Source organism: Rhinolophus sinicus, linkage group LG05, assembly GCF_036562045.2.
Source record: "Rhinolophus sinicus isolate RSC01 linkage group LG05, ASM3656204v1, whole genome shotgun sequence".
NCBI classification, from domain to species: Eukaryota; Metazoa; Chordata; class Mammalia; order Chiroptera; family Rhinolophidae; genus Rhinolophus; species Rhinolophus sinicus.
Window position 1 is genome coordinate 103,034,890 of NC_133755.1, and position 14,217 is coordinate 103,049,106.

Genomic DNA, 14,217 nt, shown 5'->3' on the forward strand with positions numbered 1-14,217 from the left:
AGAATGAAAGATTCATAGACAAAGGGGTAAAAAGAATCATAGCAATGAAAAAGATAATACAATAAGAGTTTCACAAATGATATTGAAGAGAAGAATATCAACTGACTGATAACTGTTTTAAAACTACTAGACTACATGCCTTTATTTTATTTAGATTTTGGTAACACAAAGCATTGAGTTTTGAAGATTAGTCATGCCACAACTATACCAAAAGATGGAAGCAATGACTAGCTGGATTCAAGGAAGAGTGGCACTTTTCAAGTCATACAAGAAGTTCATGGAGACTGAGAAGGTAGAGTAACATTGAAGGGTCTTATGCAGGCGGATGACATTATTGAAAAATACTCAAGCTCCTTTATAAAGAATATTTCAGGAGAAAGACTGAATTCTGCAAAACCAGACAGAAGACTATTACAAAAATGTATGTCAAGAAAGATGGTAGCTTGCGAGAGTGGGATGGCAGTGAAGCTGGAGAAACGTGAATGACTTGAGCTGTTGTTAAGAGGTAAACATGTACAAGATTAGGTGACTGTAAAGCCAAAGCAAGACTCAAACATGATACCCAGATTTCAAATTGCAATCACTGCAACAAGGAGGACAATGTGCTAAAGTAGGAGCAAAAACTAAGAGCAGATTCTAATGAAAAGAAAATTAATTTGGCTTTGATCTTTCTGAGTTTGAGCTGCCTCAGGGACATTCAGGTGAAGATGTCATCTCAGTCAAATGACCACAGTATTGGATATATAAATCTGGAGATCAAGAAAAGACATTGACTAAAGATACTGATTTGGGAGTCATCAGCAATTATGTGGTTCTGAAGACCACGGAAGGCGATGAATTACCCGGGATTGGTATAGAGCAATGAAAGGAATCTGAGCTAAGATCCCAAAGCAGATGCCTTCTTCCTCGTATGTAGACTTTAAGGCCACTAGCTTTAGATTTAGCTCTGTTCCCAACACTGCCCAGAATAGCAAAAATGTGCATGCATCATTTTATTCAACTTCATTGGTGTAATTTTTCTTTAATGTGTGAACACTACTCATATAATTTAAAACAATTTTCCTCATATGATTGCTTTATAACACACAGAATAAGCTACTCCCAGATCTGTCTCCCATAGTTTAGAAAAATAGAAAGTTCACATAGTCATCCTGCAGGAAGGATGGAAATGGGAGGTAGGGGGAAGTTATAGTTTCTCAAAAATCTTTTCATTTTTGTGAAGACTGGAGTGCTCTATCCCTCTGGCGTGTGTTGGGGGGAAAATCCCATCATAATTTCAGAGCCCAAAATACCCTCATTCTTTTTCTCACACGTGAGAAATAGGGTTGCAGCAATTTCTCTATCTAGTTAGACAATATATTGTTTGGCAGCAAAATTTTGTATGTTAATTTAATGTATTTCCCATACATTTCCTAGGGTGTAGTCATAAACAAAAAAGTAAAAAGTTATTAGTAATGCCATTGATCCTATTATATCTGATAGCTTAGGTACAAAATCACTGTTTCTAAAGAAGTTCTCAATAATTTCAAGCCTTCTATGATACAAATATAAAAATGATAAACATGTGAAAAATGTTTCCCAAGGTAAACTAAAATATGTACTTTTTTTGTGTCTTGTACATATATATTTTTTATCAACCTAGAAGTTACATTTTAATAGTCAATTTCAGAGAGAATTTTTGAAGACTACATTTAACCTTACAATAAAGCATTTCTTTGAAGAGTTCAGTATACTCAGATTGAACTAAAGCAAGATGGAATAATGAGACACATGATCAAATGTCAGTAATAAAGTCAACTGCATGATTAACTATGGAACTATAAAATCAAAACCTATTTTAAGTCTTTAAAAAATAGATTCCAACAGACAATAAAAACTATCAAAAATGTTCATAAATGTGAGAGTTTTTTTATTTGATGAAAATTCAGATATATATATTGGCCACTTCAGAAATCAAAATTTCTTCATTAAAATTTTACCTTAAAATATGAATTCTGATTTTCACCTAATATTAGCAATCTATTTTAACTGCAGTAAGTCAGAGCACAGAAAGGGAAATAGTCTTCTAAGCATTTTGTTAGATTCTACTGCTGAAATCATAAAACAAATAAAAAATATGTTATTAGATTTTTCTTGGCACTTAGAGATTTTTCTTGGCACTTAATCCTTCTAAAAAGTTAATTTTGAAGCTTTTTTATGACACCATGAAATTAATATTTTTATTAGGTTGAATATAATACCATACTCTAAAAAAGAAGATTAAAATGAGGTAAGCTAAAACCAATATGGATTATCATTTCTAATTTCATATTATACAGCCTAGACATAAGTGAAACAAAGTTACTATTGGTACAAAAGATAATGAAGAATTTCGTGAAGCTTCAATATTTGTTAGATAGTTCTGGAACTATTCAATAAATCCTGAACTAACTAAAACACAGACCATTTCACTCTCATTTAATTTGTACATGCCGTTATTGAAGCAAACTAGCAGCAGCATCAATTTCTATCTCTAAGAGATGTGTCTTCAGATGGGAACACAGGAAATAAGCAAAATATACTGTAGGGGTATAAAGCAATATATAATTATGAGTCAAAATCTAGTATGCAAAAATACAATAACAACACGGTTTGTATAAACATATTTATTTCAAAATTCAATATGATATGTATAATATTCATTTTCCAATTTATGACATTTCAAAAACTTCAATGCCAAATGGCAAAGATTTGAACAAGGAGGTGGAGTATATGCAAACACTTTAGAACTATTGTTTTAATAAATAAAGATGAGATTTACTTTGTAAATAAACAGTATGATTATTTAAGATAACATTCATGCCTAAGCTTTCTTCTTTTCTTCAGTCTTGATGCATTATGAAATGGCTATGTCACTTTGAAAAGTTTAACTATCTGTGTCTAAATTTCCTTCTCTGCATAGTACTTATTCCACAGCGATATTAAGTGGATTAAATTAGGTAATAATAGAAAATCGCAGAAAAAATGCTTAATACATAGTAAATAGTCAACAAATAAAAGTGTATTACCACCAATATAATCGGTATCAACCTTTCATTTATTTCATTCCTTTTTTTATTAATGTCTTAATTGTTGTTCCTTTCAGAAAGGGTGTTACAGAAAGAACTCTTAGGGAAATAATTTCAACTATCTGTTTTATCACACATATAGAGTGTGGCACAGAATAGGTGCTTCCCTGCCAAAAAGGATATTGTTAAGTGAAAAAAAGAAAGAAGTAAAAAACTAATGTTTACTTAGTGATTATTCTTGTACAAGTTTACAACACTTACTGATACCATGTCAAGTATGTACAAATATTCTCATGTATGTATGTCTGATGAAACCTCATGGCATGTCATTAACTCACATTGCAGCTGAAAAACACTGAGGATGAAAAAACAAACAAACAAACAAACAAAAACACTGAGGATGAAGGTGTTTACAGAACTTACCACCGTCGTTGTTGAATGAAAATGGAGCTGTGACTGCCACTTAGGTTTCTCTGGTTCAAAGTTCTATTATTTTCCCATGATATTGTTCTGTCTCTTCAGAGCTCTCTTTAGCATCTTAAGAAACTCTACATCCTAATATATTCTTAAAAATCCTTTTCCAAAACACAGAAATTCTACAGAAGAGGGCAAACCTAAAACTTACCAAGTTACAAAACATTCTAACAAATTAAGGTTTTCTATTGAGAGGACTTGAGAGTTAGATAAATATTACATTGATCTTACCTCTCTGTTCTGCTTAATCCTGCACCCTAAACAATACCCTCTCTCTTTCTTTTCTCCGTTGTTTTTCAACTAGTGGTGTTTTTTCTATACCCTTGCCTCCTTTTCACGTCTTCACCTCTAAAGTTTAAGGAAAATTGTTAAAGACAGTCTGAGTTTAGGCTTTTATTATGTAAATACTGTGTACAATAACACAATCCCAAAGCTTCTGAATTCATCCTAGTATTAAGCCATACTAGGACAATTGTTTAAATGTATAACAGGCCTTTCTGAGACCAACAAAAGCAACTTTTTAATGTTCACATTTATAAGCTGAACACTAGCTCATAATGAACACATTTATGAGCTATATCTATACTTGGATATAGATCCAAGTATCTCCTAGATGACTGAATGAATTAACTGGAATTAATATTCAGAATGATGATATGGAAGCCTCATAGGCTCTTTTGCAAAAGGTCAAATAATGTTCACTATACTGCAGTCACTAAAAATGGATAATTGTGTAATAAAAACTGTAACATGATATTCAGAAATGAGTTGAAGTAATTTCTGAATTAACCTTTTAATTTCACTTTAATTAGAAAATTTGGTTAAGCAAAGTAACTGATTATCTAGGCATTAAAATTGAGTGACATTTTCATTGTGATTGCTTTTTTCTTATAATTGGACTTTCTCTGCCAAGATTAGAATATCATTGAGGCTTTGATTGAGGACAGTGATACTGTGGTTTCTTTCAGAGGACCTGTGATGTCACTGCTGCAAACGTGATAGATCCTCTGGAAATTCCTTAAGAGGCAAGAGATGAGAATCAGTATATCCTTGTCTGGATCCACTGTACAGTAACTGCATTTCCTCCAGCGAGAGTGTCTTAGAGAAGAGGCTATATAATTATTCTATATTCATTCAGCAAATATTTATTAACCACCTACTACTATGTGCTAGGCATTGCTCTAGGTGATTGGGATTCATGACCGATCAAGAAAGTAGACTTGGCATTTTGCAGTTTACATTCTAGTGTAGACAAACCATAAAGATAACAAGTAAGTTACAAAAATATGTCAAAAGATGATACATTCTATGAAAAAAAGAGAAAAACTAGAGAAAGGTAAAGGGACCGTGAGTACCTGGGTAGGGTAGATGAAGGCACATGGAGAAGCAGAGAGATGAGTTAAGAAGCTATCACAGTCATTCAGGTAAAAGACGATGATAAATGAGGCCAGGGTAATAGCAGTGGAGGCGATGAAAGCATTTGTCAATGTGTTTTTAAAGATAAGACTACCAGGTTTGCCTTGCAGGTTAGATAGGGTGTGTGGGAGACAGAGGAGTCAAGGAGTAGTCCAGAGTATCTGACCTAACCAAGTAAGAAGATGGTACTGCCAACAACTGAGGCTAGTAAACTAAGGTGAAGGACACGTGAGGGGAGAAGAATATTGGTTGAAGCTGAGATGTCTACACATCCATGTGGTGATGTCCAGTAGGCAGCTCCATATCTACGTCTTGGAGAGAGATCGTGGCTGGCTCATCAGCTTATATGGTATACACAACAAGGCCCTGGGAAAAATTACCAAGGGAGTATGAGTATAGATAGAGAAGGGCACCACGGACAATCCCTGGGGAACACCAACATTAAGAACTTATGTGGAAGATGAGAGACCAGGAGAGGAGGATGAGAAGTGAAACCAATTTTGTAATAGGAGATAAAAATAAATTGTGGTGTCCAAAAGCCAAATGAAAACAACACATCAGTGATAGTTCAAGTGTTTCAAGTGAGTTCTTCAGTGATGCACCAGGCAGAACAAGGACCAATGGCAACTTATTTCAATGAGAAAAAAAAGGAACAGCAATATCTACTCAATATTAGATCCAGCTGTTTTATAATGCAGTGAACTTTCTCTTTAATCACTAGAGGTATTCATATACAGGCTGATGAGTATCACAGATCTTGTAGAAATGATTCCTGAATTGGGTAAAAGATTAGACCGTAGGACCTATGAGATACACTCCAACTAATGAGTCTATTATTTCTGCCTCACTTAACACCCAAGGAGCAATACATCTGCCTTTCCATCTGTGGGCCTTTGCAATCTTAACCGTCTGTGTTCAGAAATGCCTCTTCGTATAAAAGAAAGCGAATTATAACAATGGTCTAATGAAAAGAGGAGAGGCTTTGGTGCAAACAGACCTGAATTCCGATGTTCACACTATCACTAGTACATTGCATGGCTTTAGAAAAATTCTTTAAATGTTTTTAAACCTTAGCCTCTTCTTCAGAACAGTCAGTCACAGTGTTCTTGAGGGAATAAAAGAGTGGTTCACTGTGCTTTGCTCCATGTTTTGATGTGGTGGGTACTCAAAACAATCTTAATTCTCCAAGTGTGAGATCCTAGATTTAAGGACTATTTTATGATGTTTTAAAGTTAGTTGTTTTTCTAAACTTGAGTTTTAGTCTATACGCTTCATTTAAGCACTTATATTTACCCTTAAATCAGAAATAGAAGTGTGATTTCTTTCCAGGTAGACATAATTTTCATCTGGTTTTTAAGTTTGTAATACATTTTGAGGAGTCATATTTGGGGTCAAATTTTGTACTCTATGTTTTAAGGGTCATCTGCTGACATAACAATGATAGAAATGTGGAGTGTAATGAGGTAAAGACAACAAGCTCTGAAATCAGAGTGGCTGGATAGGAATCGAATTGGTAATTTCCTAATCACGCGATTTTGAAGTCATGTCCTCTGAGGAGACTCAGTTTCTTTTGCTATAAAATAGGAAGGATGAAATTACTGGATTTTTGGAGCAATTAAATGTGTTAACACATGTAAAATATATGAAGTGCCTGATACATAAAAATAATCAATGATCCTAAGTTTTTAGTATTTGTTCCTGGATTCTAGGGAAAAAAATCTAAACAGAACTAAGTTTTTCTATTTTAAATTTTTCAATTAGTCCAAACTATTTTAAAATATATTTACTATTAAGAAAACAGCATGTTAACAGTAACTAAGTTAATTCCAACTAAGTTAATTAATATTTATCTATCTACCATCTTACAAACACAAAGGCATGTGTGTGTGTATATGTGTGTGTGTATCTGTGTGTGTATTTCTTTTATAATCAACAAGAACAAACTATAATATTTTATACTTTCACTTAATAATACCGCTCTATGTATGCAAATACATAATTCTAAAATAAATCAACTGTTTCTAAAAGCCCGTGCCTTTGTGATTTTCATTGATTTTTGATAACTGCTCCCCCAAAATGGTTGAATCTCAATGGCTGAAGCTTAAGAGATTCCATTTTTCACCCATACCCTTACAACATTATTGGTTATAATCAAACTTTTTTTATTTGTCAGTCTGATAGAGAACAGAAGCATTACACATGCATCTTAACTTGTATTTTTCTAATAAATGAGATGCATGGTCTTTTTCTATTTGCATCAACAGTACATGAGTGACAACTATTGATATTACTGGCTTCTTGTTTAAAAAAAATTGAGTTCATTGTATGCAAAGAAAATGAACTTTCTGTCATGTGTTTTAAATATTTCTCAAATAGTCACACCAGTTTATTATTTTTTGTGCCTTTGGAATTTGGCAATCATTACCATTTTTGCTTGTACAGAAGTTTCAGTTTTATGCTGTAAAATATTTTAATAACTTATTTATGACTTCAGAATTTTCCATCTTTCTTAGAAATGCTTTCCTTCAATTAAATATTATGAAATAAAGTTCCCACAAGGTATTCTACCATTTTTTTTCTTTTTTGCATTTAATTTTAAGCCCAGTTGAGATATATGCTAATGTAAAAGATGAGTTAGAAATTCAGTCTTCCTTTTCTTTGGCCCTCAAATGCCTCACTAGTTATCACTCCAATATTTATTGAATACATGATTTCCTCACAGTGATTTAAATACATACTTATTATATAATATATGTTAATGCTTATTTCACAAGGAATAGAAAATTGATTTTAATGATCTTAAAATTCAGCAAATTATATATACATATATATATTTCAATATATATGTACATTTTAAAATTATATATATATTTAATATATATATATATTTTTTTAAATATTGAATTAGTCTTGCATCCCTGAAGTAAACAACATTTCAGTTTATTTATTTTACTTGTATGTGCTATTGAAATATATTTTGTAATATTTTATAATATAATTTTTTACTGTGGTAAAATACACATAACATAAAATCTACCATTTTAGCTATTTTTAAATATGCAATTCAATGGCATTAAGTATATTCACAATGTTGTGCAACCATCTCCATGTCCATTTCCAGAACTTCTTCATTATCCCAAACCGAAACTCTATGGCCATAAAACAATAACTCTCCATTCCTCCCTCACCAAAAGCCTCTGGTAACCTCTATTTCACTTTCTGTGTCTATGAATTTGCCTGTTTAAGAACCTCATATAAATAGAATCATATAATATTTGTCCTTCTGCATCTGGATTATTTTTCTTAGCATAATTTTTTCAATATTCATCCATGTTGCAGTATGTATCCGAATTTCATTATTCTTTAAGGCTGGATAATATTTCATTGCATCTATATACTGCGTTTTGTTTATCCATTTACCTGTTGAGGATATTTGGGTTGTTTCCACCTTTTGGCTATAGTAAATAATGGTGCTATGAACACTGATACACAACATTTGGAAATACTTTAAAGTTTTTGCATTAACATTCATACTGAGATTGTTGTAGTGTTTTATTTTTGTGACATTCTTATGAAACCCATATATTCTTAAGGAAATTATTAATACTTACAAAATGAAATAAATCTAAATGTTACATATTTTTTTAAAAATGACTTAAATTTGAAAAAGTAAATAAAAGACATTCATTCACAACTTTTCTACATGGATTTATATTTCTTTCAAAAATTTGGGTGTAGTCAGGCCCCAAATTAGTAATCCAACTAACAATAATCCCTTACCTACATGATTCTGGGTGGGCAATGCATTAATTTTTATTTCCCGTATCCTTCCTAGAGAAAGTTATTAAGATGTAAGTACTTAAATTTATATAGAATTCACTTGCTTCTAAGTCCTTCAAAGACATTAATAATATAGGAATCCATTCAATTGGCAATATTGTACCTCTTGATTTTAATAGTGATCTATCTTTCTTCTCTAGTCTCTTAAAGATCTATCTATTTCAAAGCCATTTCCACTGACGGCCAAAACAAATTACAGCAGAGCCATCTGTGCTATAATAGGTACAAAGAAACTTATTGAAGGCTCACTGAATTAAATAAATAAATGAACAAACAAGCAAATAAAGAACAGCAAGATTACAGGGATGTGAGGTGGGAGATCTTTTGGCTCTCAAAGGACCCTTGAGTAAAGATACAGGTTTGGATACATTTCAAAAGGAACTGTCAATTTAATGATACTTTTGAAGAAGTTTTCAGCTTTCCAGTTGAGGATAAAGATGCAATAACCTGGCAGAGTGGGAACAAAAGGTTAAAACAGTGAAAATCCTCTAAGAGTTCTAGACATACAAAAGAAGAAGAGATTATTTCAGAAAGTATGAGGACGTATCATGTGAGGAGGTGTTGAGCTCATAAAAAAGTATGTGAGAGAATATATATAATTCAAAATTAGAAACCCATATGTCAGTGTGAGATGGAAGCACACAAAAAATTAAGTATCCAATGGAAAAATAGTATTTAAATACATGGCATGAGCATTAAATACAAGAAGCATCAGAAAAGGTAAGTACTAGATATAATGTCACTGCAAATTTCTAAATTTTGCTAGAAACCAGGATTATTTCAGGTGAAATTCTACTGGAGAGAATGTAATCGATAAGCACTTTGAAATTTTTTTTCTTGTAGGCAATGTGAATCTGAGTGTCACATTATTTTCTCAACTGAAATTTAAATTCACAGGTAAGAAACTAGGAAACTGATATGAAGGACACTGAAATAATAAATCTCATCAAATCCTTTCTTCCATTTCCTTTAGAAAACTGAAAAGTGATGCTATGCAATGTTCTCTGTCTGGTAAAGATGAAACGGGTTTAAGATGTAAACTATAGGGTGGCTTTAGAACAGGGGTGTCCAAACTTTTTTCAATGTTTTTCACCAAGGGCCATATACAGTAAAATACACAAACAGCTCACAAAAACACTCACAAATACACAAACACTAGAGGTGAAGTACGTATTGCCTCACCCGGTTTACTTAAGTAAACGAAATATATTTTTGGAATTTTCTGCGGGCCAATAAAACATGGATCGCGGGCCGCAGTTGGCCCGCGGGCCGCAGTTTGGACACCCCTGCTTTAGAATAACCACATTACTTAGAAAAACAGAAAGGTGTTTCCAAGTGGTTATATTGGCTGTGACATGTGATCATAGCTCCCACAGTTAATATCTTTGGTTTCTATTAACTATTCTTAAATGATCTGATAACTTCTTATAAAGTTAGACAAAATAACACCTATTAAGGATTTTCATCTTTTAAGGTATAAAGGAGGAAACCAGCTCTGCGGGATGACATGCTTCGTTGTGGAGATTGCTTCCAACCAGGCACAGAAGGAGCCCCTCTCTCTGGGACTGAGCAAAGAAAGATGAAATACATAGTAAGTGTGGTGCTTTGGAACATGTTTTGGAACTTTAATTTTCTGCATAAATCTACATAAGGAATTGATGTGCAAAGCAGCACGGTGGAACATGGTTTGTTTGATCTTAAAAGGGGCCAAATTTGGGGCCGATTTATACTCCTGGCGATCTATTGCTTTAAAAAGTTGGTAGTAACTCAACGAAAGAAATAAAAAGTGGGCCTTGGGGCAAATTTAATTTTAAAAAGGCTGGATGTATTTCAGAGGATTCTGAAAGCAACATCAAAAAGATATTTTTAAAAGATATTGAGTTTGATATAGTCTCATTAATTTCTTTTAGCTGTCACCCCAGTAAACTTTAATTAAAACAAAAAAACAAAAGACATTGAAAGGCTGAATTGCCCAGGATGACAAATAAGTACAGTAGCAGGCAACAAGTAAATCTCCTCCTGCAAGTTTACCTTCCCATCCTCTAACGCTCTCTCAGTTTGCTCACGATTGTGATACCAATACTTTTGTCTCCAATTTCTGAGTTGCTCAAAGTCATATTGATGCATATAATACCCTAGCAGTAACAAAACATAATACCCTCCAACCATTTACGTGTATCTTTGTTTCTTAGGTCCTGTAAGGCACATGTTTGTTGAAGATCATTTTTCTCATTCTTCCAAAAATTAATGTTGTCATCATTCATATGAAATGTATACCCTAAGCTATGGTCCTATTCTCTTTTTGCATATGTAATAGCTTTGTATGTCAACACTAAATCATAACGCAATCTTTAAAGATATCTTAAACAGCAACTAAACTCAATATACATATTGCCAACACTACAAACAACTCGATATAAGAAGCCATGACCAAGTTTACATGTGCAAAGTTTACACATAAAACGATGTGGTAGGACCACTGGTTGCCTGGTAGAGACTGTAAAATTGTTCTGATTATGCATACTAGTTAAAGATATTAAAATAAAAAAAAATAAATGTATATTGGATTACTTAATATAGTAGGTGTAGATTTAGGGAGAAAGAGCTAATGTTAAGAATTGTGAGTTTTCTACATGAATCTCTCTGGGGTCTTCTGCAAGAATCTCTTAGGATTATAGAGGAATACATTGCCACGTGTTGCCTCCTTGGAGACTTGATTATCAAGAAATAATTGCTCTGATTATAAAACATTTGCAAATGCAAACAATACACAAAGCCTATTTCTTTACTAATATCATTACAAACAAAAATATTAAAAACAAGTAAGAAAAACTGTTCATTAAAATAATTTAATAATGTGGCATATTTCCCTAAATTAACCTATTAAACATAAAGCACTAAAGCTATATAAATCACTCTTAATGTGTTTGAACAGCATTCTTGTACTTTCCATAATTCTAAATCTTAAACTTCTTTCAATTCCAAGTATTATTCAATTAAGTCAGCAAATTAACTTGAAATTGGAGACTAATTGATATAAAATCTATCCAAAAAGGTCATGTAGTAAAGTCAGGAGAAGGTCATTTACTCATGAATTCCCATAGTTATTTATTGGCCTTTCATTGGAGAGGGCCATGTCACTACCACATTAATTACAGTTCGAAAAGACAGCAGGCATCAAGAGGATAGCTCTGAAACACTGTGAAAAGCAGGTCTTCTTCCAATGTACCCCCTGAGGAATAAATCACTTTCTATTATAAAAGATTAAACTTTAAATCCATAAATACTATTGTGCTCTGATCAATAGTTCATAGTATCACATCACACATACCACATATTTTATAGCTTACTAATAATGTACATCAAATAAGGATCACATTTAGTGATCATATCTAAATTCAACCTCACCGATACTTTTGTAAGAAGCAGGCAATAATCAATCAGCAAGAGAGAATCACCACTTTTGAAATAAAGTATGGTTTTCAAAAGATTGATGATTTTAATTTTATTATTAGAGTACAAAAACAAATGTAGTTCAACTTAATATATGATTCTGTTGTTTCTCAGTAATCTTTATGTGTAAAAGTGTTCAAAGATTTCTCTTATGTAGGAAATGCAAATCCTTTTAAAAAATAAATTAAAGTGGTTTAGCATTCTATTCATCAATTAAAAATGGTAAATTTTCTAAGGCACACATTATTATTTGATAATATCACATAAAACTATTCATCATTAGGAGCTATCAATTTTCACATTCTTCCATATTTTACATGAAAAAATAATACAAATCCGTGAGTGCTATCAGTCAAGTTAAGAAATGTAATGGCTCAAAAATAATGAAGAATCTAGAATCTACAGCAACCTCTCTAAGCATTTCTATCTGTATCAAATATGTCTTTGAGCAATTCAGAATCTCCCAGTTACCTCACCAGTAAAATCAAAGTTTTATATATTCTGTGATTTTCAAAATTAGTACCAGCCTAAGCATTCTAGGATTCGAAAAATTCTGAGATATGATAATTTATTAGCTAGTGGAACATGATCTATGAGTATTTCAATATGAATAGGCAGTTTTGTTATTTGATCATCTTACTATAAATTATTGTCTCATACAAAAATTAGAAGTCATAAAATACTGTTTCACTATTCATCATTTTCAATCAAATATAGACTATTGTAATATTCAGCATAAAATCACACATACTGTCACTTGAAGACCCATCAGGACTTTAAATGCCTTCCAGTACTTGACAATCGAATTTGGTCAAATACACAGAGTTGCCTTTAACTGAGAAACAGATGTTGAGTTTGTCACCGGATTTTCAATATCCAAAGAACAGAAAAGTGGTATTCTGAGCAATAGTACCAAGTTCTATAATATTTAAATACATTATTTAAAGAAAAAAAACTTGTACACTAGACTATAATGGGTTAATCATGCTCCTTAAAAAAAAAAGATACATTATTCTTAATATCCCAACATAGTTCTACCATATTTCATTACTATGTAAAAATATCCATGTACATTTCTATGGCTGCCCAATTTAATATTCATAAAAGAACATGATTTTAAAGTAAAGTTAATAAAATTTAATTAAAAATTTTATCTATTGAATGCACCTTTCTTGCAATAGAGTAAGTCTAACTAAAAAAACACACACAAAAACCTCAGAAAATTGCATGCCCAAAAACTTCATTTGAAAGTTAAATTTCATGGTTTGGTAGGCTGCAGCAGTTCTATCCCTGTTTGAAATAATTATAAACACAACATTCTACTTAATTATATTTACTAAAATTTATCATATTAGAAGACAATTGGCAAACTGAAGCATTTATTCCTGTAATCTTTATTATTAGGATAATTACATGGTCCTTGCTCTGCATTCACTCTTCAGAAAGTAAATTATCCGCCTGAATATTTGAGTTTCCATTTTTTGCTTACTAAATTCATTAAAAAAAACAAAAACCTCTTTTGACCCATTGGAACCTATGAATATAACTGATGGAATCATACCATTGAATGCTGTGTTTTATCATTCTGATTCTGGTATTATAAATCTCATAAGATAAAATGACTAGTGCAAAAGTACATTCAAGAAAACAATATCATAATTACTTTTGTAAATGAACCCTAAAAATAGAAGACTAATGATTATAATTCAAGGGTCTTAAAAAGACTATATTGCTTTCCTTGATAAGCTAATGCTATACCTAATGATACTACATTTAGTATCATTAATTCTACTCACTTTTATAATATATATATATTAACAAGAAGCAAAACATAATCAAGTGAGTGTGCATATTTGCACAAATTGTTGAATCATTCAATGTTAAAAAGTGATTAAAATATCTAATTATTCTTCCCATATTCACGTAACAAAAATGCTATAGTCTTCAGTTGAAAACTACTCTCGTGATCCTACTGTAAAAAGCTTTC

At 32.0% G+C, this 14,217-nt stretch overlaps 1 protein-coding gene across 1 annotated transcript in view; it reads right to left on the minus strand.

Annotated features, from left to right (window-relative positions):
- KHDRBS2 (KH RNA binding domain containing, signal transduction associated 2) overlaps positions 1 to 14,217 on the minus strand; it is a 400,827-nt gene that overhangs the window by 305,002 nt on the left and 81,608 nt on the right. The gene's annotated exons all lie outside the window — the stretch shown is intronic.